The sequence below is a fragment of the Lampetra planeri genome, chromosome 15 (assembly GCF_965212315.1).
Source record: "Lampetra planeri chromosome 15, kcLamPlan1.2.h2, whole genome shotgun sequence".
NCBI classification, from domain to species: domain Eukaryota; kingdom Metazoa; phylum Chordata; class Hyperoartia; order Petromyzontiformes; family Petromyzontidae; genus Lampetra; species Lampetra planeri.
In genome coordinates, this window is record NC_136121.1 from 3117429 (window position 1) to 3141597 (window position 24169).

Consider the following 24169-nt stretch of genomic DNA (forward strand, 5'->3'; position numbering starts at 1 on the left):
GAGCCCCCAGCCCACTGCTCCAGACAGGCCAAGGAGTATCTTAACCTCTGGGCCGTCAGGTCAAACCGTATGTGGCAATGATATGAGACCACTACCCCCCGAGCCGTACATTGAGGGAAAAAAGTATTTGATCCTCTGCTGATTTGTACGTTTGCCCACTGACAAAGAAATTATCTTCTATAATTTTAATGGTAGATTTATTTGAACAGTGAGAGACAGAATAACAACAACAAAATACAGAAAAAGGCATGTCAAAAATGTTATAAATTGATTTGCATTTTATTGAGGGAAATAAGTATTTGACCCCCTCTCAGTCAGACAGATTTCTGGCTCCCAGGTGTCTTTTATACAGGTAACGAGTTGAGATTAGGAGCACCCTCTTAAAGGGAGTGCTCCTAATCTCAGCGTGTTACCTGTATAAAAGACACCTGTTCACAGAAGAAATCAATCAATCAGATTCCAAACTCTCCACCATGGCCAAGACCAAAGAGCTCTCCAAGGATGTCAGGGACAAGATTGTAGACCTACACAAGGCTGGAATGGGCTAGAAGACCATGGCCAAGCAGCTTGGTGCTACTCATTGACATGCTAATTTCTCTACCCCCTCCTTCTCTCTCCGCCCCTGCCCCCCTCTCTCAAGCTTTTACACCTTGCCACTCACCGTACCACTCATGGACATGCTTTCTCTAACCCCTCCCTCTCTCTCCACCCCAGCCCCCCTCTCTCTATTCAAGGCCTCGACACAGAGGCGTGATTTCTCTTTGTGCTTATGTTTGTTCTCTCTTTATTTATCTCTGTGATATCTGTCTGCTTATATGTCTGTCTATATGTCTCTGGTTCTGTGTTTTATCTCTCTCTCAAATTTAGCATTCTCAGGAAGAACGTAATCAACCAGGTAGGGTGTTGACTGTTATGTTATCCGACTCTCTGTTGTATTACATTACATTTCTAAGTATACTAGATGTGTGTTTCTATTTAATTTATACCTGATAATGATTGCTTGTGTTGCAATCGAAACGTCGTATGCTCGTATTTAATTTAATTTATTATTTTATCTTGATACGTGACTTTACTGAAAGAACCAAAGAATAATTCCTGCAGTCACGAAAGCTCCAAATTAAGTTTGAAGGTGACAACAGTTGGTGCGATTATTCGCAAATGGAAGAAACACAAAAGAACTGTCAATCTCCCTCGGCCTGGGGCTCCATGCAAGATCTCACCTCGTGGAGTTGCAGCCCAGAACTACACGGGAGGATCTTGTCAATGATCTCAAGGCAGCTGGGACCATAGTCACCAAGAAAACAGTTGGTAACACACTACGCCATGAAGGACTGAAATCCTGCAGCGCCCGCAAGATCCCCCTGATCAAGAAAGCACATATACATGCCCGTTTGAAGTTTGCCAATGAACATCTGAATGATTCAGAGGACAACTGGGTGAAAGTGTTGTGGTCAGATGAGACCAAAATGGAGCACTTTGGCATCAACTCAACTCGCCGTGTTTGGAGGAGGAGGAATGCTGCCTATGACCCCAAGAACACCATCCCCACCGTCAAACATGGAGGTGGAACATTATGCTTTGGGGGTGTTTTTCTGCTAAGGGGACAGGACAACTTCACCGCATCAAAGGGACGATGGACAGGGAAACGTACCGTCAAATCTTGGGTGAGAACCTCCTTCCCTCAGCCAGGGCATTGAAAATAGGTCGTGGATGGGTATTCCAGCATGACAATGACCCAGGACACACGGCCAAGGCAACAAAGGAGTGGCTCTAGAAGAAGCACATTAAGGTCCTGGAGTGGCCTAGCCAGTCTCCAGACTTTAATCCCATAGAAAATCTGTGGAGAGAGCTGAAGGTTCGAGTTGCCAAACGTCAGCCTCGAAACCTTAATGACTTGGGGAAGATCTGCAAAGAGGAGTGGGACAAAATCCCTCCTGAGATGTGTGCAAATCTGGTGGCCAACTACAAGAAACGTCTGACCTCTGTGATTGCCAACAAGGGTTTTGCCACCAAGTACTAAGTCATGTTTTGCAGAGGGGTCAAATACTTATTTCCCTCATGAAAATGCAAATCAATTTATAACATTTTTGACATGCGTTTTTCTGTATTTTGTTGTCGTTATTCTGTCTCTCACTGTTCAAATAAACCTCCCATTAAAATTATAGACTGATCATTTCTTTGTCAGTGGGCAAACGTACAAACTCAGCAGGGGATCAAATACTTTTCAAATCCTTTATATTACGTTCACTTGCTTGCTTGCGCGCTCACGACCGTGCAAATCTTTCGGTCGTTTATTAACCCACTTCCCGTGATCTAATCGAGCTGACAGACTCGTTGTGCGTGACAATTGATTTTCGTGAAAAAAAATTCCAAAATTTTACACTTTTTAGGAAAAAATAATGGTATGACTGTGTGTGTGTGTGTGGGGGGGGTCTTTTTGTATGTATGTGCGTGCAAGTCTTCATCCTGGTTCTGGTTGTATGTGCTTGCGTGTGTGAGTGTGTGAGACGAGGTGGCCGAGTGGTTAAGGCCATAGACTGCTAATCCATTGTGCTCTGCACGCGTGGGTTCGAATCCCACCTTCGTCGCGTTTTTTAATCCTTTATATTAAGTTCACTTGCTTGCGCGCTTGTGCGCTTACGACCGTGCAAATCTTTCGGTCGTTTTTTTACCCACTTCCCGTGATCCAATCGAGCTGACATTTTGCACACAGACTCGTTGTGCGTGACAATTAATTTTCGTGAAATTTTTTTTCCAAAATTTTACACTTTTTAGGAAAAAAAAATTATATGTAATTACCAATTGCTTAATGGTGGCAGGCAATCACCTGACCCATAGGTGGCAGCCATCTCAAGCCAGAGGACGAGAGGACTCTAGCCGCCACGCATATAAAGGATTTATAATGAAAAACTTTGTTTTTACGGGTTAATTTATTTAAATCCTTTATATTAACTTCACTTGCTTGCTTGCGCGCTTACGACCGTGCAAATCTTTCGGTCGTTTTGTAACCCACTTCCCGTGATCCAATCGAGCTGACATTTTGCACACAGACTCGTTGTGCGTGACAATTTATTTTCGTGAAATTTTTTTTCCATAACTTTACACTTTTTAGGAATTTTTTTTTATATTTAATTACCAATTGCTTAATGGTGGCAGGCAATCATCTGACCCATAGGTGGCAGTCATCTCAAGCCAGAGGACGAGAGGACTCTTGCCGCCACGCATATAAAGGATTTATAGTGAAAAACTTTGTTTTTACGGGTTAATTTTTTCCCTCACTGTATAGCCCTGTGAGCCATTCGGCTCTTGAATCGGGTGCAACCGCAACAAACAAAAAACAAAAACATGAACAAGAAAACATTTTTAAGTGAATATGTGACTAAGTGCAAACAGAAAATCCAAGAAAAGACAGCAAAATATTGCAGAAAAAAACACCGTACACCAACGCTGTGTGCAAAAATCCCAGTGGGATGCAAGTCAAACAACAACAACCACAAGACAACTTAGATTAAGGCCATCAGTCTTACTCCGTACTACAACAAACAAACGTGGCCTAACCAGTAAACTTTTCGAAATCACCAAAATAAAGCAATGAAATAGTGATCATAGGAACTGTGATGGAATTTTCACAATTAACGACAAACAACATGTACTACCAAAACCCTGCAGCCATAGCTGGCTGGATGAGTCACTCCACAACAGCAGGAGCATCAATCGGAGTATTATCATTTTTCAATGCACCTTTAAGGTCAGCACACTAAATAAAAACACAGATCATACTTTGCAGCGATCATCCGGAGCGAAACATTTTATTTTAGGCCACTGAATAGCACTGGCAGCTAGGGGTGTACAACTCCTCTAGAGAAGTTTTGAGTGAAGACCTCATAGGTAGTGACTCAAGTTGCATTTAAACAATTGCCTTTGTAGTCAAATTGTTTCCTTACTCAAATAATAATAGGGCTGTGGCCATCTTCACTTATGACCCCAAGCCACTGTTGGAAATTCCACATTCCTATGACATAAGCTAAGCCCACTTTGGAAAACTTCTAACATTCCACAGAGTGGTGCTCATTGTATCCAGTCCAAAGAGATTCTGGCCTCATTACTACTGAGATACACTACTTAATGACATTTACTAGCGGTATGGAATTTGTCGCGACTATTATTTTTATATCAATGCAATGATTTAAATTGACCAAATAAATTACATAAAATGTACCAGATTCTATCAGATCTTGGAAGCTGAGCAGACCTAAGCCTGGTTTGTACTCGGATGGGTGACCGCTATGCATAAACAGGTGTTATATATGACTGTGGGCCTTCATTCTGGGCAGCAAAGAACAGCTCATAAAAACTCCATTGATGTAATGCACTTCCATATGCGCCTCCATCAAAACTCCCCGCCTTCACCAACACACACTGACCGGCGTGGTGGAGTATGGTTAAATAATGCTCACGACCTGCATGGAGGCAGGCCCTCATCCAGCAGTTGGATTGACAAAGGGGGCGATATATCTACGTATTGTGTGGTGTTTATTCACGCGGACAACTTCATCTTTTTCTCCTGTGTCACTTTATTTGCAGCATCCCACATGGATGCTCCTCACGTTCAACACCACGTACTCCTGTCACGAACTCTTCCTCTCTTCCTCTGCTGGCCTGCGACTTCGAGCTTACACTTTCTCGCTCTGCTAGCCTTTTACTCCCCACTCTCTTAACCTGTCATGGACTCTCTCTCTGTATACTCTGCTAGCTTCTCACCCTGCTAGCCTATCACACTCAGACTATAGATTCCGCTAGCCTCTCCTCCTCTAGCTTGTCTACTCCCGCACCTCCAACCTCACCCGTGCCCTCAGTGGGGGATCAGCCAACTCAACCCCGTTGCTTCACACGTTCCCTTTATATCCTCCTCCTCAATAAGTGTCCTCAGGTGGCCATCATTAAGCCGGCGTCCTTCCGGCATCTCTCCCCCCCTTATCGCCTCTATCTCTCGCCTCCGTGGCGCCTACCCCGTGTTTGCATTTGCATTCAGCCAACCACTGCCTCTTTCCCTAATTGCTGGCGTCTCTTTGTCTGCTGTTTCCTAGGCCACATGCCTGCACCTGCTCATCCTAAGCTGACCTCATTGTTTACAACTCCGTACATGAATGCAACTGCTGTTTGCAAATCCTGCGTGCGTTACGCCACTACAAATGTATAAGTGATGATTCTCAGGTTTTTCATTTCACGTGTGTGCTTTTCAATGGAGAAGTTTTGAGTTGTTGTTGTTTTTATAATGTGTAGCATTCGTCACATTGGGACACATACGGAGAATAAATACATTGTCATTGCATGATCACATGCAGGCTCTCAAGTGGGAAAATGCTCGTGATACATTTGTTATTGAGCGACCTTTAAGAGCTAAAGCTCATGTAGAATATTACCCGTATGCCATCTTATCATTTATTAATGCGTCTGATGCATTCATTACTATGGTTAATATGTAAAACATTACCGTGGAGCTGATATATGAATCCTCATATGAATGCTAATGGCACGGTGTATGGGAAATGATCTCCACTTATCATTCAAGTAAGGTACACTCCCATAGGACATTGTACGTGCCACACAGCCACTGTGGAGAATCAGATATACATTTTTGGTTCCACCACGGCCTGGTGTGCCATGTATGTTGAACTAACCATGCTAATCGGAGATGCGGTGGAGGGACAACAAATTAAACACAAAACTCAGTTCTAAAAACATTTTTTTAATCTAGATTTAAAAGTGCAACGCTCCAATGGTTTCCTAATATAGGAAGGAAGAGCGTTCCAGATGGCCGCAGAAGCGCAATTGAAAATGGATGATGCGGTGACAGTCTTTGTTCAATGGCCAGCCAAAAGCCGCTGCGAGGATGACCGGAGTTCACGTGATGGTTTATGTTGTTTGACGAGATCAGCTAGGCATTGTGGTTCATTTGTGGCAAGCATTGTATGTGTAATGAGTTCAACCTTATAAGGTATTTGTTCGGAAACTGGAAGCCAATGCAGCTCGGCAAGCACTGGACGGACATGGTCTATAAGGGTGGCCATGCCAGGTATACGCAAACGTAACTAGCTATCCTGGTTAAAATAGCAATCTTTGTCTTCCCCTTGTACGTATGCGTGAATGTACAGAAGGCTCCAATGGGAGGACAACATATATATAGGAGGCAATGTTAACTCGAGAGGTATTTGAGAGGCAGAAGTCCACGATGAAAGGAACAACGTAATGCCATGTGGTGGGATACTCTAAGAGGGGGAATTGTAGGTCAGGATGAATGCGCAACAGAAATTGGATATGGCAGTAGGAACAATGATGGTGGTGTTCTTTTTACTTTGTGTGCATGTGACCTAGGTTTGATTTCTGACCTTATATTTTGCTATTGGCAAATGATAACTGACCCTGACCTGGGCTCCCTGTTGGTCAACTCAGCCTATAACATGAGTGCCCTGTGCAATTGGTAAATATCAGCATGACTGAGCAAAAGGCAGCTTGCTATGGTTTTGGCAACACCACCTCGTCATGTGCAATGTTGACCTCAACAGTTACTCACTGATACTATGAGGCTTGACCACTACTATTTTACATGCTTTCTTTTAACTCTGTTGTTGTCGTTGTTGTCGTTGTCGTTGTTGTATCCTCAAATCTTGTAACTCAATTTTAACCCACTTCCCAATGTGGTATCGACTGTAAACTTGGTATACGTATGTCATAATGATGAGAATACTATATTCTCTCATTAAAAATAATATATATATTTTTAAACATTATTTTTTATATGGTATGTTTCGGCTTGGGTCTAATTGTCCACGGTCAACTGACGTTGGCTGTAATTGGCCACGGTCCCTTACGTTATGGCAAGCTTCGGGGCCACTTCCTGGAGTCGTGGAGTTCTGCCATTACTAGTACATTTCATAAAAGCGTGTTTAAAAAAAGTTTTTTTTATATTATTTATTTTTACTATAGCATTTTTTTTTATTTTACCAGGTAAGGCCCACTGAGCTATATATATATTTTTCAAAAGCGATCTGGCTATCACAAATGATAGCTCAACGAGGTGGCCTAGCATGTTGAAATGTATAGCAGCCAACATACTCTGAACGCATATTTATAAATGTGAAGGGAAAACCGGAGGACCCGGAGAAAAATACACACGACCAACGGGGACAACACGCAGACTCCAAATGTACAGGCATCAGGGGTGGGATTGAACCCACGACCTCCTGTATACTGGGCGAGGTAGTTGACATCTTTCCACCATGACACGACAGTATATGTGGCCTCAAAGCGTGCCTAGCCTGGTAGAGCCTCGATTCACCTTTGACTGCTGATCACCATTGAGTGAATGGAGGCTCCTTTTTTGTTATATTTGTACAATGTGTTATTGTACACATACAACAGTGAATGGATAGACAAACATCGTAATATTTTATTTTATTTTCATTAATTTTTGATGTTTTACCTACGTGACTTTACCGAAAAAACCTAAAAATATGATTCCTTGCAGTCACGAAAGCTTCAAATCTAGAAACATCGTAATACTGTGCATGGGTTTTCCTGATAGAGTAGACTCCTAATTCAGCTTTGAATGCTAACATTTTAAATGCAGAAAATCAAATAATTGGCAGGTTGTGAACTGATTTTTAATACATGGAAGATTCTTATCAGAAGAGGTCTTGGCGAGGCAACATTTCTATAATGAATAACTCTCACTGTAATAATTAAAAATCAAATGGTGGTGAGTATGAAGCTCATTTTAAGCATGGGTTCAGGCCCTGTGGATGCTGTATGGTTATTCACAAATGTCAAAACATTTCCAGTAACTTTATAGCCATGTGTCAATCCACTGCTGGATGAATGCTACCACAATCGCTGTGTATATTATTTGACTATTAAAATTCCACTTGCTTTAGAGTTATTCGACAAAAAACGGCCAAGATGAAGTCATCCTTGCCAATGTATTAATCTCACGACACCTCATCTTGACTTCCTTTTTTCCAGATCATTCTGTCGCTGTGCAGTCTAAACCCAACCTCCAAAGACTGCTTTGGCAATATTCCACCATCTGGCTTTAGGTCTCCCCCCTTGTTGCTGACCTCAGGGTGCCACTTCATTGCCTGTGCTGGTAATCTGGCTCTTCCATCACACACACACGGTTCTCCTGCTCTTCACAATTTACCTGATGCATTTCTTGACGCCTTCTTGTAACCCCATTTAATTTTCACAATAACCTTAAGAAGATTGTTTTCAGTCATAATACAACAAAGAATGACTGTGCATCCACTCTGAGTAATTTATTAAAACATGATTTATCTTATATTTATTTTATGTGCTCGTAAACGTGAGGCCCTAATATAATCACGTCTTTAAAACCGAGCTGGTATTGTTAAACATTGATTTTGTTATATCACTTAAACTGTATATTCTTGATTCTTTCGGTAAAGTCACGTAGAAGGGAAATAATGAAATAATGAAATAATAGGACAATGCTTAATATATATATTTTTATTTCCCTTCTACGTGACTTTACAGAAAGAACCAATAATATGAATCCCTGCAGTCACGAAAGCTTTAAATCAAAACACTTAAACTGTTTGCTTTCTTAGATTGTTTGCAAGTTCGCAAACAGCGATGCCTTTTTTTTCATTTCTCATTCGGACCCTCCATGTTGACGTTCTATCAGAATAAAAAAAATCATTTTAAGCATTGTGATGCGAACATTCCAATGTGTCTTCTTTTCAATCTTCTCTGAAACTCATGGCTCTTTTGCCCACGCACATCCAGTATTGAGGGGTTAAATTTGCTGAATCCATAACTTTCATTAAGCAATGGGAACCACGGTCCCTTTTTACTTTTAGACCCAAAACGTTGGAAAAGAGGGTTGGCATGTAGAAAAATAGGTGGTTGGAAATTCAGTGTAGGCTACCTAGAGATTTGGTTTCAAGCTATTTCTGCAAATCAAACTAGGTGTGATTACTTTGATACGTTCTGGAGTACGGCCAGTGATGTCTGTTGATTAAATCATGAAACGATCACGTAAAGGGCGCTGGAGTGGCAAGATGTTAACTTACTCGCCTGGTTGCAGGAGATCGTGGGTTCGATTCTGACTCTTACACCTGTGTATTTGGAGTTTGCATGTTCTGAGCGTGGTCACTTCGAATTTTCTCCAGGTTCTTCCGTTTGTCCCTCGACATTTAGAAACATGCGTTTAGAGTATTTGCCTGCTATACATTTCCACATGATAAGCCACTTTGTTGAGCTATAATTTGTGGCCAGGTCGCTTCTGAATAACAGATATGAAGCTTAGTGCACCTTACCTGGTAAAAAAAAAATTACTAATAGTTTAATTGTATTTCACTTAACCGAGTGATATTGTGTATGAAGTACTCAATGTGCAATCAGGTCAAGAATTGAAATCTCATTAGGTCAACACGGAGCTGTCTGAAGACCAGAACTTATGGCGAAGCTGTGTTATCCAATGTACTCTACAGCACTGGCAGGACCAAGATCTAAGGTGATATATACATGATTGTTGAGCAGTAACAAAGCTACATTCCTAGGAATTGCATTTTTTTGTAAAGGGAGCTGGGTGGTGCACGGCTAAATATCAATGCAGAGCCCTGGACCAGCAGTACAGAGATCCTGTGATGAAATTTTGGCAGGTAAATGTGATGAAACTGGGTTCTCAAATTGAGAAAGTTTTTAGTCTCAGCTTGATCACCTGTAATTTAAAGAGAAAAAATATTTTTGCATAAAAAATATTACTTAATTCAGCAGAATACAACTCAAGGATATTATATTGTAATGGTACTGCTATGTGAGTAACACTTTTAGCGGGGAATATACGGTAAATGTTTTAATGTGGATTAGAGGGAAAATTAAATGACTGTAGAGTCATTTTCTTGGGGCCGTGTTGTAACATTATGCCATAGGGCACAAATGGAATATAATTGTGAAAATAATGGAGGTGGGGGGGGGGAGCTACTCTCATTGAAAATGTAGTGGCACGCTACACAAACTGCGCTACACCACCAACGTGAGCGTTAAGTAGAGATGAGGCCATTGGAGGCCAGTGCACTTCCCGTTGTCAATGAGTGGCACGGTGGTCACAAACACTTAATGCCGGCCATGCGTAAACGCTTCTGCCGTGTGGTGTATTAATGAAGCCCTTTGCAATATGAAGCGACTCCTCCCACAAGAGTGCAATTCAAGGTCTCCCAGCAGTCAATGAAACCGCATGATGGAAAGTAAAATGTCTTACAGGAGCCTCCCTATTCGGTCCCTAATGGGATTGAGATTCAGTGATGTGGCTCGGTGGCTCATGGGCCTAATGGTAGATGACCACACACGTAGATGAATGTCAAAGATAACACTGCTGGATGATGTTTGAGTTGAAATTCCAAGCTCTTAACGAACATAAAAAAATCAAAGTCGCCATGCAAAGCCAACGCCCATCGTCCTATGGGTATGTTGGCACGGACTGCTTCGTGGCATCGTGTATGTACGTACCTATTCACATGCGTTGCGGCTCTTGATATGTTGAGTTTTGTACCGAATTCGAAAAAAAAATGTCTGCTCTTGTTATTTTGGTTGGCGATCCCTGCACTACAGGAATGGGTAATTTCCACCGTTAGCTAAGGGCAACACGTGAAGATGAGCACCACCCCCTGCTCATTCGCATGTATGGCGACTTTGTTGCATATCACAAATTAACGTGAAAATGCATAGGGTTTTGCAATTAAACGAGCTCACGAAGTAATTAATGAATGAATAAACACCTTGTGAACAAGTGGGAGGCAATTTATACTTTCCATATCTTTCAATGGAGACCTGGGGGAAAGTTAAATAAAAACATTCTGTGGAATTTTCCTGTTTTTGAACTATACATCGCACTATATTTAAATGATACACATTACATTCCATCTATTCCACGTTTGTTTAAGCATATACCCTATTTTCTAGATGATAGCTAAACTTTAACCGCTTCGATCACCTGCGCAGAGCAGCACCTCGACCAAGTATCGTTCGAGATTAGCGTTGTAAGGAAAATTACCTTGATGGGACAGGTGGAAAGCTTGTACTGCATATTTATGGAGTTTGTGCCACGTAAACATGTAGAGGAATACCAGAAGAGCCCCTTCATTATTTGACTGAATGCACACGTGCCACACTGAAGGGATTTGTTGCAGTCGGATGCAACCGTTTTCATTTAATTTCACATTTCAAAGGTATAAAATTTGCATCCCGACATATTCTTCCACATCTGTCGATCACTCCCTTCCTTCCCGCGAGCTGTTGAGCAGTTGACAGCCACCCCCCATAGTCTGCTGTAATCCCAAAAATATCCGGCTTTAAAAAAAAGCAGAACTCCAAAAAGTGTGATTTATTCCATCAGCCAATGCATTTTGTTTTACGAGTTGAGAACTCAATAAAACCGGATAGTCTAGTGTACGTTGATTACCATATGAATAAGCCAACCCATTGTTATTTTTTATGCATTCGTTAATCCCCCGCTATGCACAATCAGGGCTCAAGTGACGTCATCACATGTATCCCTCTAATCAAGGAAGGATATAGAAGGATTTTTCCACAAATATGCCTATTGCCTGAGGAAGCTAGTTGAAATTACTGGTGAAACGTCGTACTCAGATTGTACATGTTGTGGATTTGCTCTCCAAGACACCGGTGTGCTGTACTAGTGTAGTAGGTTCGAATTAGGTGCACACACACGCAGCTTGGAGGCAACACTATTTATTAAACGGTACGTAACATAACACGGTACATAAGGTGGTGACCACCTTCCTCAACTCACTAACACTCTGGAACGCGACACAGACTGGACCAGGCAGGCAACGGCCTGCCTGGCCCAGGACGACGACTCGGGACTTGACGACCGATGATGTCTTCACTTTGGAGTACAGTACAACAGCCTCGCTCTGCGTTCACACCACGCTTATATCTCGTTTGGCGTGGCTGGCTCCGCCCCGGCGTGGCTGGCTCTCTTCAGGCCACGCCTCCCTTCCCAGGACACGCCTCACTTCCCCCACCTCTGGGAAGGTCCGGATCCCTCCAGCACGTGACCCCCCAGGCACCCCCTTGGGGCCCCCAGCCCTCGTACAGGCCGACACAGTAGTGACCATTCTATGTCACTACATCACCCCCCCCTGTATAAACACACAGCCGTCCCCGGCTGTAACACAACTGTGAAAAATCGAAAAGGTGTGCCTCCGAACCAGCAACATCAATAAATGACCGGCGACCGATAAGAAATACAATCACGTAATATATACAGAATCGACGAGGGTAAAAGGGAACCGCATAGAAAACGGGGAATTAACAACAAATATACATGAAAACTGGCTAACCCACTTACACTCCAGCACAGCCCCCCCCCCGTTAGAATCACGCATGCAATGACAGTCACCCGTTAGCACCCCCCCGCCTTTCCGACGTGGCATCACAACCAGTAGCACGCGTCGGCCATATCGGGGGGGGAATTTCCATGTTACCACCCCACCGCCTTTCCGACGCGGCGTCACAACCAGTAGCACGCGTCGGCCATATCGGGGGGGGAATTTCCATGTTACCACCCCACCGCCTTTCCGACGCGGCGTCACAACCAGCAGCACGCGTCGGCCATATCGGTGGGATTTTAACCCAGTCTCTCTCCAAGACTCGCATCGCAGCATATAGCTGTACCGACCGAGCTGAGACGACCCAGTCTCTCTCCAAGACTCGCATCGCAGCATATAGCTGTACCGACCGAGCTGAGATGACCCAGACTCTCTCCAAGACTCGCATCGCAGCATATAGCTGTACCGACCAAGCGGAGACGACCCATCGTTCACTCACTGCACAACATGCACCCTAACAACTGAGGGATACAGTCTCAACGTAACAGGACAACTCCACCTGAACCTTACGAATCTCCAGCCCACTGTTTCAACGCGCCTCGGAGGGTCTCAACCTCCGAGCCATCAGGTCAAGCTGTCAGCCATAGCATGACGGGACCACACTCCCCGAGCCATGTGAGCGCACAGCCCACTAGGCTAGACAAGCCACGGAGTGTCTCGATCTCCGGGCTGTCAGGTCAAGCCGTCAGCCATTGCATGACGGGACCACACTCTCCGAGCCCTGTGAGCGCACAGCCCACTAGGCTAGACATACCACGGAGTGTTTCAATCTCCGGGCTGTCAGGTCAAGCCGTCAGCCATAGCATGAGGGGACCACACTCTCCGAGCCATGTGAGCGCACAGCCCACTAGGCTAGACATACCACGGAGTGTTTCAATCTCCGGGCTGTCAGGTCAAGCTGTCAGCCATAGCATGACGGGACCACACTCTCCGAGCCATGTGAGCGCACAGCCCACTAGGCTAGACATGCCACGGAGTGTTTCAATCTCCGGGCTGTCAGGTCAAGCCGTCAGCCATTGCATGACGGGACCACACTCTCCGAGCCCTGTGAGCGCACAGCCCACTAGGCTAGACATACCACGGAGTGTTTCAATCTACGGGCTGTCAGGTCAAGCCGTTAGCCATAACATGACGGGACCACAACGTTCATGTTAGACACGCAACACTCACTGGGCCATCCTGGTCAGGACCTGCGCCCCAAGATAGGTGACAGCCAGCAGCACTATTCCAAATCCCTGGCAGCATGTCACCATCGCAATTTAACACCATCACAACACATACAATTTGAATTATGATCCCCCACAGAACTGATCCAATGCCGAACAGGTACGCACAATTTGTGACGATCCCGAATATTCAATGGTCACAATAATACACCTCACATCCCATATCCGTACACATCATCTCCGAGACTCGCATGGCAGCATGCAGCTGTACCAACCGAGTGGAGAGAGCAACGCAATTTGACGGCAATTAACGGAAACGCACCCCCGATCCATGTAGAACACAAGAAGCATTCCCGTACAAAAGACATCATCTGTGCAACAACGGACAAGAACCAACCAGTGAGTTTGAAACAAACCGAACCTGTCATTTCAAAATCCCCTTCAACATTAACCATGGGACTCAGGGCATTGGAATTTTGAGAGCAAAAAAAAAACTAGACACAAACGTCAAAAATCGCTGAATTGATTAATACAGTTACAGTATATGCAGTATACGAAGTTCGTACAGTCAATCATTTGGCGCAATGCTCCATCCAGTCCCCACATGGCAACACACACAATCAATACTCCAGACAATCCGTACATAGTAAATAATCACAAGCAAGTACCCAACAGTCCCTACACTGTTAACAATTTCAAGCAAAGCTCCATACGGTCTGTACATTGGCAACAATGACGATCAAAGTTTCTGACAGTTACAAGTGACAATCACGAGCGAAACTCCATACAGTATACGCAATAACAATGGCGATTTCGCAACACAACGATGTAACAACACGAGTCATTAACACGGCAACATACAGGATATCACCGGAACTCGGGACACCAACAACGAATTAATCATTAACTACACCCAGAAGATACCGATCTCGACGCCGTAATTAACAACAACACTGTTACAAGCAGAAACCCGCATGGTCGCCGCGTCATTTTATCACGCACACAACCGGACAACACGCTCCGCAAACCAGCGAGTAAAAAAAAACCCGCGATCGCAACCCGGCACACGCAAGATCGGTGAAGTTATTATCATTTTTCTCGTGTCATGTCACGACTCGCCTGGCAAACTGTGAATATCGGAGGGCGGCAAGGTGGAGCACTGGGACGGCCCGAAGAATCTTGCATGGTGAACACGGCCTGCTCTTGCGAACCCCCATCCACAAGACGGGGGCGCCACCTGCACGTGTGGAACTCCCCCTCCGCAGGCGTTGATGTCGGCGGGAGCGGCGCTTTGGCGGGAACAGCGCCCCACCCGCCGCCGAAATGGCGGGAGCGGCGCTTTGGCGGGAAGCGCGCCCCAACCAGTCCTCGAGTTGGCGGGAACCGCGCCCCGACCAGCCCTCGAGTTGGCGGGAGCAGCGTTTTGGCGGGAACCGCGCCACGATCAGCCGCCGAGTTGGCGGCCCCACCGCGTGGCCCGCATGCCTGGGCCTCCCCCCGCCAGCCCCCGCAGAGACGACGGTGTCCTCTCCCCGCAGCTCCATCGCTCCGTTCCCAATGGCGGCGAAGCAGCGGTGCGATGCCAGTCCCGCCGCTCCGCGTGCAGCGCCATCTCTCTCTCTCTGTCACCGGGGCTGCCATCCCCGGGGCTGTCCGAAGGATGGTCATCACACCGTCCCCGTCGTACGAAGGCGTCCAGGTGAGTTTTATATTTGTTTTTCGTGTGCCCATTTTACTTCCCTAGGATAACACCTCGCAATATTTATTTTTCCACAACTTCTGACGCCAAATGTTGTAGGTTCGAATTAGGTGCACACACACGCAGCTTGGAGGCAACACTATTTATTAAACGGTACGTAACATAACACGATACATAAGGTGGTGACCACCTTCCTCAACTCACTAACACTCTGGAACGCGACACAGACTGGACCAGGCAGGCAACGGCCTGCCTGGCCCAGGACGACGACTCGGGACTTGACGACCGATGATGTCTTCACTTTGGAGTACAGTACAACAGCCTCGCTCTGCGTTCACACCACGCTTATATCTCGTTTGGCGTGGCTGGCTCCGCCCCAGCGTGGTTGGCTCTCTTCAGGCCACGCCTCCCTTCCCAGGACACGCCTCACTTCCCCCACCTCTGGGAAGGTCCGGATCCCTCCAGCACGTGACCCCCCAGGCACCCCCTTGGGGCCCCCAGCCCTCGTACAGGCCGACACAGTAGTGACCATTCTATGTCACTACACTAGTGACGAATTGGCACGTTCTGTTTACGTGACAACCTTACTAATTGGCTGTTTTGGGAACTGGCGGGTTTAATGACAATTTATATTTACACGATATAACCCAAAAAAACTATTATGGATAATATTAGTCACGAAAGCCTACGTGTTAAACCGGGATAGTCTAATTGGCAAAAGTGACCCAAATTTTACTGCATTGCCAATTCTCACCAGCAAGGGCACTCCAAATAAAATACGGGACCATGTCCAATGCAAAAAGTTATACCAAACACAAAGTCAATGTGTTTGCCATGGAGCATTATGGCTCAAAGTGCATAAAAGCAGAACTCCGTATTTCGCTTGAGGTCTTTCCCTTTTTCACCGGCATTCTGTGTGCCACTCCATCGCCTGTCTCAATACAACTTTTTTACAAACATCAGTGACTGCCACAAACCAGACACCACCTTCTTCGCTCATGTTTTGCAACATAAAGAGTGAGGAGTAATAATTGTAAACCTTTTTGGACCTTTCAGAGACCGAGGACAGGATTCCTATGCCAATGTCCATTGCTTTTGCACATTGCCAGGATTCGGACCTGGGCAGCTGTGGTTGTGGTGAAGTGTGCAAATCACTGTGCCACTGCTCCAAACCTCACAGATACACAGTAATACATTGACTATTTCCCAATACTTGAAACGGTAAAGCTCCCCGATACTGAGGGGTGTTCATTATGCATCAACATTAATTTGAAGGTCAATACGGTAGGCAGTTTCGTTCGCGCGTTTCCTTTTTAAAGCCAATCCTGAAGGAAAAGTCCATGTATGTGCTCACCTGGAAGAGCTCGTCATGATGAGACTAATCAATAACGGCATACCACTTACATAAAGGATCTTCAGATGTATTTACATCTTCTTGGTTCTTTCAGTAAAGTCACGTAGAAGGGAAGTAATGATTTTATATGAATCCCTGCAGTCACGAAAGCTTTAAATCGAAATGTATTTACATGTCCTCAGGTGCAAATAATAGCACATTTATTAGACACTGCTCCACAGCAGTGCACAGAGGATGCATGGAAAAAAATAGTTTAATTTAAATAGTGAATTGATGAAGCGCGTGCCTATATTGCAGAGGTGGCGATGGTGGATCGTGCAGTGGTCACCATGCCCCGTGAGACTGGAGCCAAGGTTGGCAGTGTAGCAAGTGTATTAATGAACTGCGTGGACCTTTGAGTATACTGCCTTTGAATTCATGGGTTTTCTCTGGATACTACTCCAGTGTATTCCCAAATGAAAAAATGTCATGAAAAAGAGCTTTGCCCAACATTCCATTGCCAAACATCCCTTTTTTGTAAATCATGAATACATCATGGTGGTCACGCGGTACGTGACCACCATGATGTATTCGTCCACTTGCTTGCAGGTCTCCAGGTGTCGAAAGTCAATAGACAACGTTTCAAATGGGTAGGTCGTTGTCATGATGAACAATGGTGCTTTATTCTGGATGCAGGGCTTTTCATTCTTGAGGCACTCAGACTGTGATCGCATAGTGTTCAACATCACGCTGAATCTGTGACCAGTAAAACCTGTGGACAGCAACCTTTTAGTATTTTAGCAGGGAGCAATGTTTAATTTTAAGGGGGAGGGTGTGGCAGTGTATTTTAATAATGCACAGCAATTTAGTTCACAAGATGATTTAAGCTTTTAAGCAATATGTTAATGTGTTAAAATTGTTTATATGTACCAAGTGTAATCACAATGGTATTTAATTTACAAACTTAATTTCCTGAATTTCTGCTTCATTATTCAAGGTATGACTGAACATGAGGATCATGTTAAGTTTGAGTTAATTTAAAATAACTGTCAATGATAACAATAGAGACGAAAAGCATACAATGTAGTACATGTATTATAGTCATAAACATCTTTGTGATATTTCGCCATAACAAATTAATGTATTTTATCACGCAGAACATAACTGTGTTAGTCATTATAGTAAAGTAATTAATCACATGAAAAAATAATAAAACAGGTGTTCAAACAACAAATAAAAACATTTTGCAAGAAATCAAGTCTGCATTAACCACACGTACTTGTTGTGAATATGCAAACAAGTATGTTCTTATAATATATATATTATATTTAATATATGTATAGATATCTTTGAAACTGAATAGCCTACACCAGAGACAGCCTGCTTTAGAGCCTCCTCTCACCAGTCAGACCAGAGAACGCCAAAAGGCGATCAGTACAAAGACAATACACTATCAGAGCCTGTATCACTCGGGGTGAGCAGCTACAAAATGGGACCTTTTTGCCGGAATCAACGAATGAAATGGTAAAACCTATTCGTATTTCTGCCAGAAAGGGTAAAACCTATTCTGATGTTTTCATACTTTGATACTGGCAAAAGGTCCCATTTAGTAATTAATCATCATGAGAGTAATTTCTAAACACTGGGGTGACTTATGGTATTATAATTTCACTTAAAATCTTAAAATTTGTTTTCAAATAAAGCAGAGTAAATCATGAGCAGTGGTCAAACATTTTATCATCATAAAAAATATTTCCTTAATGAATACATCGTCTGAATCTAAATCATATATTTTTTTCAGTAAAGTCGTGCATAGAATGCCACATTGGCTATTTGGTGCGTGCTAAAAAAAAACTCAACAGAGTTACTGTAGAAAAACATGACAAGTAATGGGACAACAATTAATAATCCAAGAACGCAGGTGCATTTCTGTCATTACAGATACCTCATGCATCTTTTATCTACTTTGCTTCTGGGAAGAATCCTGATCTCATAATCATGTTTCTGTAATTGTCATCTCTACAAAGGTATGTATCCACTTACATTAATAAAATTCGAGTTATTGGGATTTTATTGCATTTGTTTCACTTTTTGTTACAGGCAAAAAAGCTGATATTTTACTTTTTACTTGCAGTTTTTACAAACATTGCGATGTTTGATGGCCTCGTTTTGTCGCTTTAAGTTATTTTATTAAATTGAAACGGTATTCACAGGGCGTAGTGACGCATGCAAAAAAAAACGCCATCTGTAAAGTTCGTGAAGTGCTGCAAATGTGAACTTTACAAAAGGCTCCTTAAAATGTCCACACAATAACAAAAAAGAGCGTACCCCACACTACCGTCTCGTTTCTTGCACTCAGTGATATATTTCTTTATCTAGTCTGGTGATTGTGTCTGTGTGTGTATATGTATAGTACTAGCGGGAAGTACCTGGCGTTGCCCGAGCGAAATAGACAGACACACACATCGACCTACACACACTTACAGACATTGATCCACACACACAAAGACATCGACTTACACACACACAAATATGGACTCACACACACAGACATCGACTTTAGATACACACACATGGAGTTACACCCACATCGACTAACACATACACAAATGCACCTACACACACATACAAATAAATTGACGAACACACTCACATAGAGCCACACACACACATAGACTGACAACAACAACAACCGCCATTCGCCACTAAGTGGCGGTGACGTCACCACGACGCTTGTGCCAGGCCATGTGCACCTTGAGGCCACGTGAAGTGTCGAACGCCCGCTGGCAGGAGGTCACGGGGCAGACCCAGGTGCCATGGGTCGACTGACTGAGATGACCGAGATGGCTGGCTGATGCACCACCTGTGCCCCCTACTGTGCCAACTTGCTGTGCTTTAGCCACCCAGCACTCTGCTCGTTGTTGTGAGCATCGCTCCTCCGCCCTCCGTTGTTGTTGGAGGGCGACTGCCTCCAACTGCCCAGTAGCGTCCTTCACGAGCCTCCTCCACAGAGGCCGATCTTGACACCGCTGATACCAGTCATCGGCAAGTTCACTCAGCTCTACGTCCTTCTGTACCACATCACTCCATCTCTTCTCTAGCCCGTGCCGCGCCCATTTAGCTCCCTCGATCCGGCTGAACAGAAGCTTTTTAGGCATGCGGTGGCTGGGCATGTGGGCTACATGACCCAGCCAACGCAGCCTTGCCTGCCGGAGGAGCTCACCGATGGGACTTTGCCCAGATCTTTCAAGGATTTGTGAGCTCACACAATCCAGCCTGGTTAAACCCAGGATGGATCATAGGCAGGCCAGCCTAAATGTTTCTAACCGGCGAAGATGCTCCATTAGGGGGGTCCATGTTTCACAAGCGTAGAGAAGGGGGTGACTGTGGCCGAGAAGACCTGAAGCTTCGTGCGGAGCGACAGACCAGGTAAGCTTCCACACAGCGTTACTTAACCGATAAAAATATATTGCCGTTCAACTGATTCGGAGTGAGACCTCTGCTGTTAAACTGGAGCCGGTCATAAGCACACTGCCCAGGTATGGGAAACTCTCCACTCTCTCCACCACTGCCCCATCACCGATTGGGAGTTGTGGGGGTGGAGTGTCCGATGGTACAAAATACGCAGGCAGGTGCTTAGTTTTGGTGGGGCTTATGGTAAGGCCACGTAGTTTTACCCAGGCCCGCTCACCATCATGAAGGTCCTTAATGATCGTGAGCAGAGGGTCAGGGACTCCGAAAGCACGAAGAACATCCCAGAGCCCAGGCCTACTGATGGTATCATAGGCCTTGACCAGGTCAATAAAGCAGAGATGTAGGTCTTGTTGGAATTCCCTACACCTCTGCTGCAGCAGACGGACAGAAAATATGGCATCTGTGCAGGACCACCCTTTCCTGAAACTGCATTGGGGCTCCGCGAGCCTCTCCTCAGCGTGCCTAGCAAGGTGATGTTGAATAATCCTTGCCAGGACCTTTCCCGGCACACTGAGGAGTGAGATGCCCCTGTAGTTGTTACAGTCTGTGCGGTCCCCCTTCTTAAAGAGGGGGACCACCAGGGCATCCTTCCAATCCTGCGGAACCCGTCCAGTGGTCCAGACTGTTGTTATGATGTCATATAGGGCAGTCTGTGCACAAACGCCACCCTCCCTCAGCATTTCGCTTGGGAGATCATCTCTGCCCAGTGCCTTTCATGGTCTCAGACTCAGGATTGCCTTCAGTGCTTCCTCAACAGATGGCACCTCAGCCAGCCACTCACAGGGGGTGACTTCTTCCAATATTTGAGGCACCGTAGCCTCAGCAGGGTTATCCCCACTTTGTGCCATGATGTTTTCCTGGCTGAGGGATTTCCCCTCCCCAGGACCTCACAGAAATGCTCAGCAAATCTGCAAACCTCTTCCTGGGAGACGGAGATTGGATCACCGTTTTTTCCCCTAATGATGTTAATAGGTGTGGCGCTGCAGGTTACTTTTTTGATGGAGTTAAATAGGTTTTTGTGATCGCGGGCCACTGAGGCAGACTCCATCTCCTCAGAAACACGCGACCACCACCCATCCTTGCAGTGCCTTACGGCTCTCCAAATCTCCGAGCGAAGGCTGTGGTAAGCCTCCTCATTCTCTGACGTGGGATGCTGTAAGGCCTGTCGCTTTTTCTCAACTATCCTGAACACGTTCTCTGTCAGCCACGGTCTCTGGGGAGGTCTGGACCACGTACCCAAAGCAGCCATTGCAGCTGCATGAGTCACAGTCCTAAACCTCGCCCATTTACCCTCGACATCAGGAGGAGTGGGGGACGATGCCAACCCCAGCTCCAAGCGATGATGAAATTCTCGCTTGCAACTTTCATCAGCTAACTGAGACCAGGCCACTTTAGGTTGGAATGGGGTCCTGGGTGTACACCCACCACCGGAGTGGAAGAATGGCAGGAGCATCTTACAGATGACTAGTCGATGATCAGAGGGCAGATCAGCTCCACGGTACATGGACTCACACGCACACAAGGACTGAGACACATTTAAAAAAATATTCATATTGACCAAGTAAATTTTGAAATCTTAGTTGTCAGCACACAAACATTATGAATGTAATATTTGCAAGGTGATTCTTAAAAATGCAGGTTTCTGTCAACGTTAGTTGACACAATAATAAGAATATTATTAATGACCAAGGTATTGAAAGAATATTAGTTGTGAGAATACAAAAATAAATGTTTTAATATTTTGAAGGAGATTATTAAAATAACAGGATTATATGTACTGTACGTGAGTTTAGTGAAAGAATCATGGAAGATAAATATCAGTTGTTTGCACACAAACAGTATTAATGTAAATATTATAAAGGGGGTTATAGAAAAGTTTTTTATAAAGGTGAGTTGACGTAATAAAAAAAATAATGACAATGTGATTGTTAAAATATTAGATGTGAGCAGGAAAACTAAAATAGTAGTCTGCATACAAACATAGTTAATGTAATGTTAGAAAGGTGATTATTAAAAAAACTGGGTTTCTATAAAGGTCAGGTTAGGGAAATAAGCAAGGAAATGGTACATTGCGTGAGGCCTAGTCCCGTGCAGAGCCCCCGTCCTCGCCGAGAGTGCGAAGCCGGCCGAGGTGTCACCTTGGCAGGCTGGGGGCTGGGCCGCTTCTCCTGACTGCGCTACAATAATACTTTCTAAGCACTATAATAATATCTAGGGGCTCTATAGTAGTGTAATGCGAGCGTAAACGGCCTCGCGGATATGACGTAACAGGGGGGAGGAGTTGGGTCACGTAGGGAGAGGGGAGAGCTTTTAAGGGAAGGAACCGGAAGGGCTGGAGGAGAGTGTGAGAATAAAGACAGGGGGAGGCCACGCAGGGCAGGAGGTGGAAAGTGGCGTGATCGCCACAGATCGGGACTCGGCACCGTTGGCCAGCGGTGTCCGGGCACGGGGGAGACGGAGAGCAGCAGTGGGGCTGCATAGAGAGCAGCCGTGGGGCTGCAGGTCGGGGACGGAGAGCCTGAGTTGAAAGCCAGCAGCGGGGCTGCATCGGGAGCCAGCAGCAAGTCTGCGGGAGCAACGGCAGCAGTGGGGCTGCCGAGCGGGAGGCGGTGGAGACTCTGAGCGAGACGCTGTGCGGGCAAAGTTGTACGAACCACAATAAAGGACAACGGAGACAGACCCAGTGAAAGAGTCCTTTATTACAGTAGTAACAGGACGCATTGGGGTGGGGTGGGGAGAAGAGGACATCACACTGTGAAGAAATAACCTCAGCGTTTTGTGTTTTAGTTGCATGTTTAACGCAAATGAAAATTTGTGCCGATCGTGTGTGCGTTGCTAGGGGCAACCCCTGTCAGCAGTGCAAAGTGTAATTCTATAAATGCTTATAATACTCATGTGTGCGACTTACCTTGTAGAGTGTGCAGGCGAATAAAAAAAGGCCGGACACCTCCGCGATGGGGCATGTGGGTTGCTAGGGGTTAACCGTGATGAGCATTGTGCGCATGAGCAGCTTGCTGCATTGTCCCACCCCGAGCGGTGAAGGGAAATAAATAAATAATAGTGCAACTAAATAAATATAGAGAAATCGCAAAAAAACACTATTTCAACTAATTGAAAAGTGACGGACGGGAAAAGGAAATAGCGCTTGCCCACTGTGGAGCTTACGGCGTGGTACCTGGATATTGTGTTTTACTAAAACCCCACCGTTTGAGAGCCAAATGCCTCGCAAGAGCGCGCAGACAGACAGACATGAACAGACAGACAAAAATTATTCATAATCAACGTGTTAAACTGAGACAAAAATTCAATTTTACTGGTAAGATAGAGCGGTAGTGTAGCAGTGAGGGTGCTGCGCAATTAACCCAGCGACCCGAGTTTGCTTCCTGCCCACGGCCAACACCAGTGATGATGAATTATCTGAACTGGTCATAGGTCTCCTATAGGTGGACTCAGCCTCATATGAGTACCTGGTGTGATGTGTAAACATCTCCACTAGGGCGTGGTGTCGGCCTCCCACCGTCTTGTGTGCCATGCTGGCCTTAATAGGTGCTTGTTAACAGCACTTTCCCCAACAGTTTGCTATAGGCTATATGGGGGATCTTTGTATTTGCCTTGTACATAGAGAGAGACAGACTGTATATATTGCTGTGCCTCAGTTGGCTGGGAATTCTTGGAGTTATGTGGAGAGACACATGGAAAAGTAACTCACAGATTAGCATGGGTGGCTTTGTATGGTGTAAAGGAAGTTCAACATACATTCAGAAATATTATTTGTAAAAATAGGCTTGGGCAGGATACGTCATGAGAGAGAAGATGGCCATTGGGTAAGAATAGTGATGGAATGGCAGCCATGCAATTTACCAATTTTACCAAAGGATGTCCAGAGGGGAGATGGAGTCATGGAATCACCTCTTGTGTTGGTGCTGGGTGGATTGTTACATCGGAGGATTTGTGAGAGATTGTGTGCGATTGGGGAGGCATTTATCCAGCGGTGGATTGTACTGTCGAGTGAAAATAAATCAATGCAGTGTGAAACAAGACTGTCTAAACCGTGAGCTGCCAA

The 24169-nt window shown here is 45.0% G+C and overlaps 1 non-coding gene across 1 annotated transcript; it reads left to right on the forward strand.

Annotated features, from left to right (window-relative positions):
* Positions 1-2506: 2506 nt before the first annotated feature.
* Positions 2507-2588, forward strand: TRNAS-GCU (transfer RNA serine (anticodon GCU)). The gene has a single exon. It is a non-coding gene; the product is annotated as a tRNA-Ser (tRNA).
* The last annotated feature ends 21581 nt before the right edge of the window (positions 2589-24169 follow it).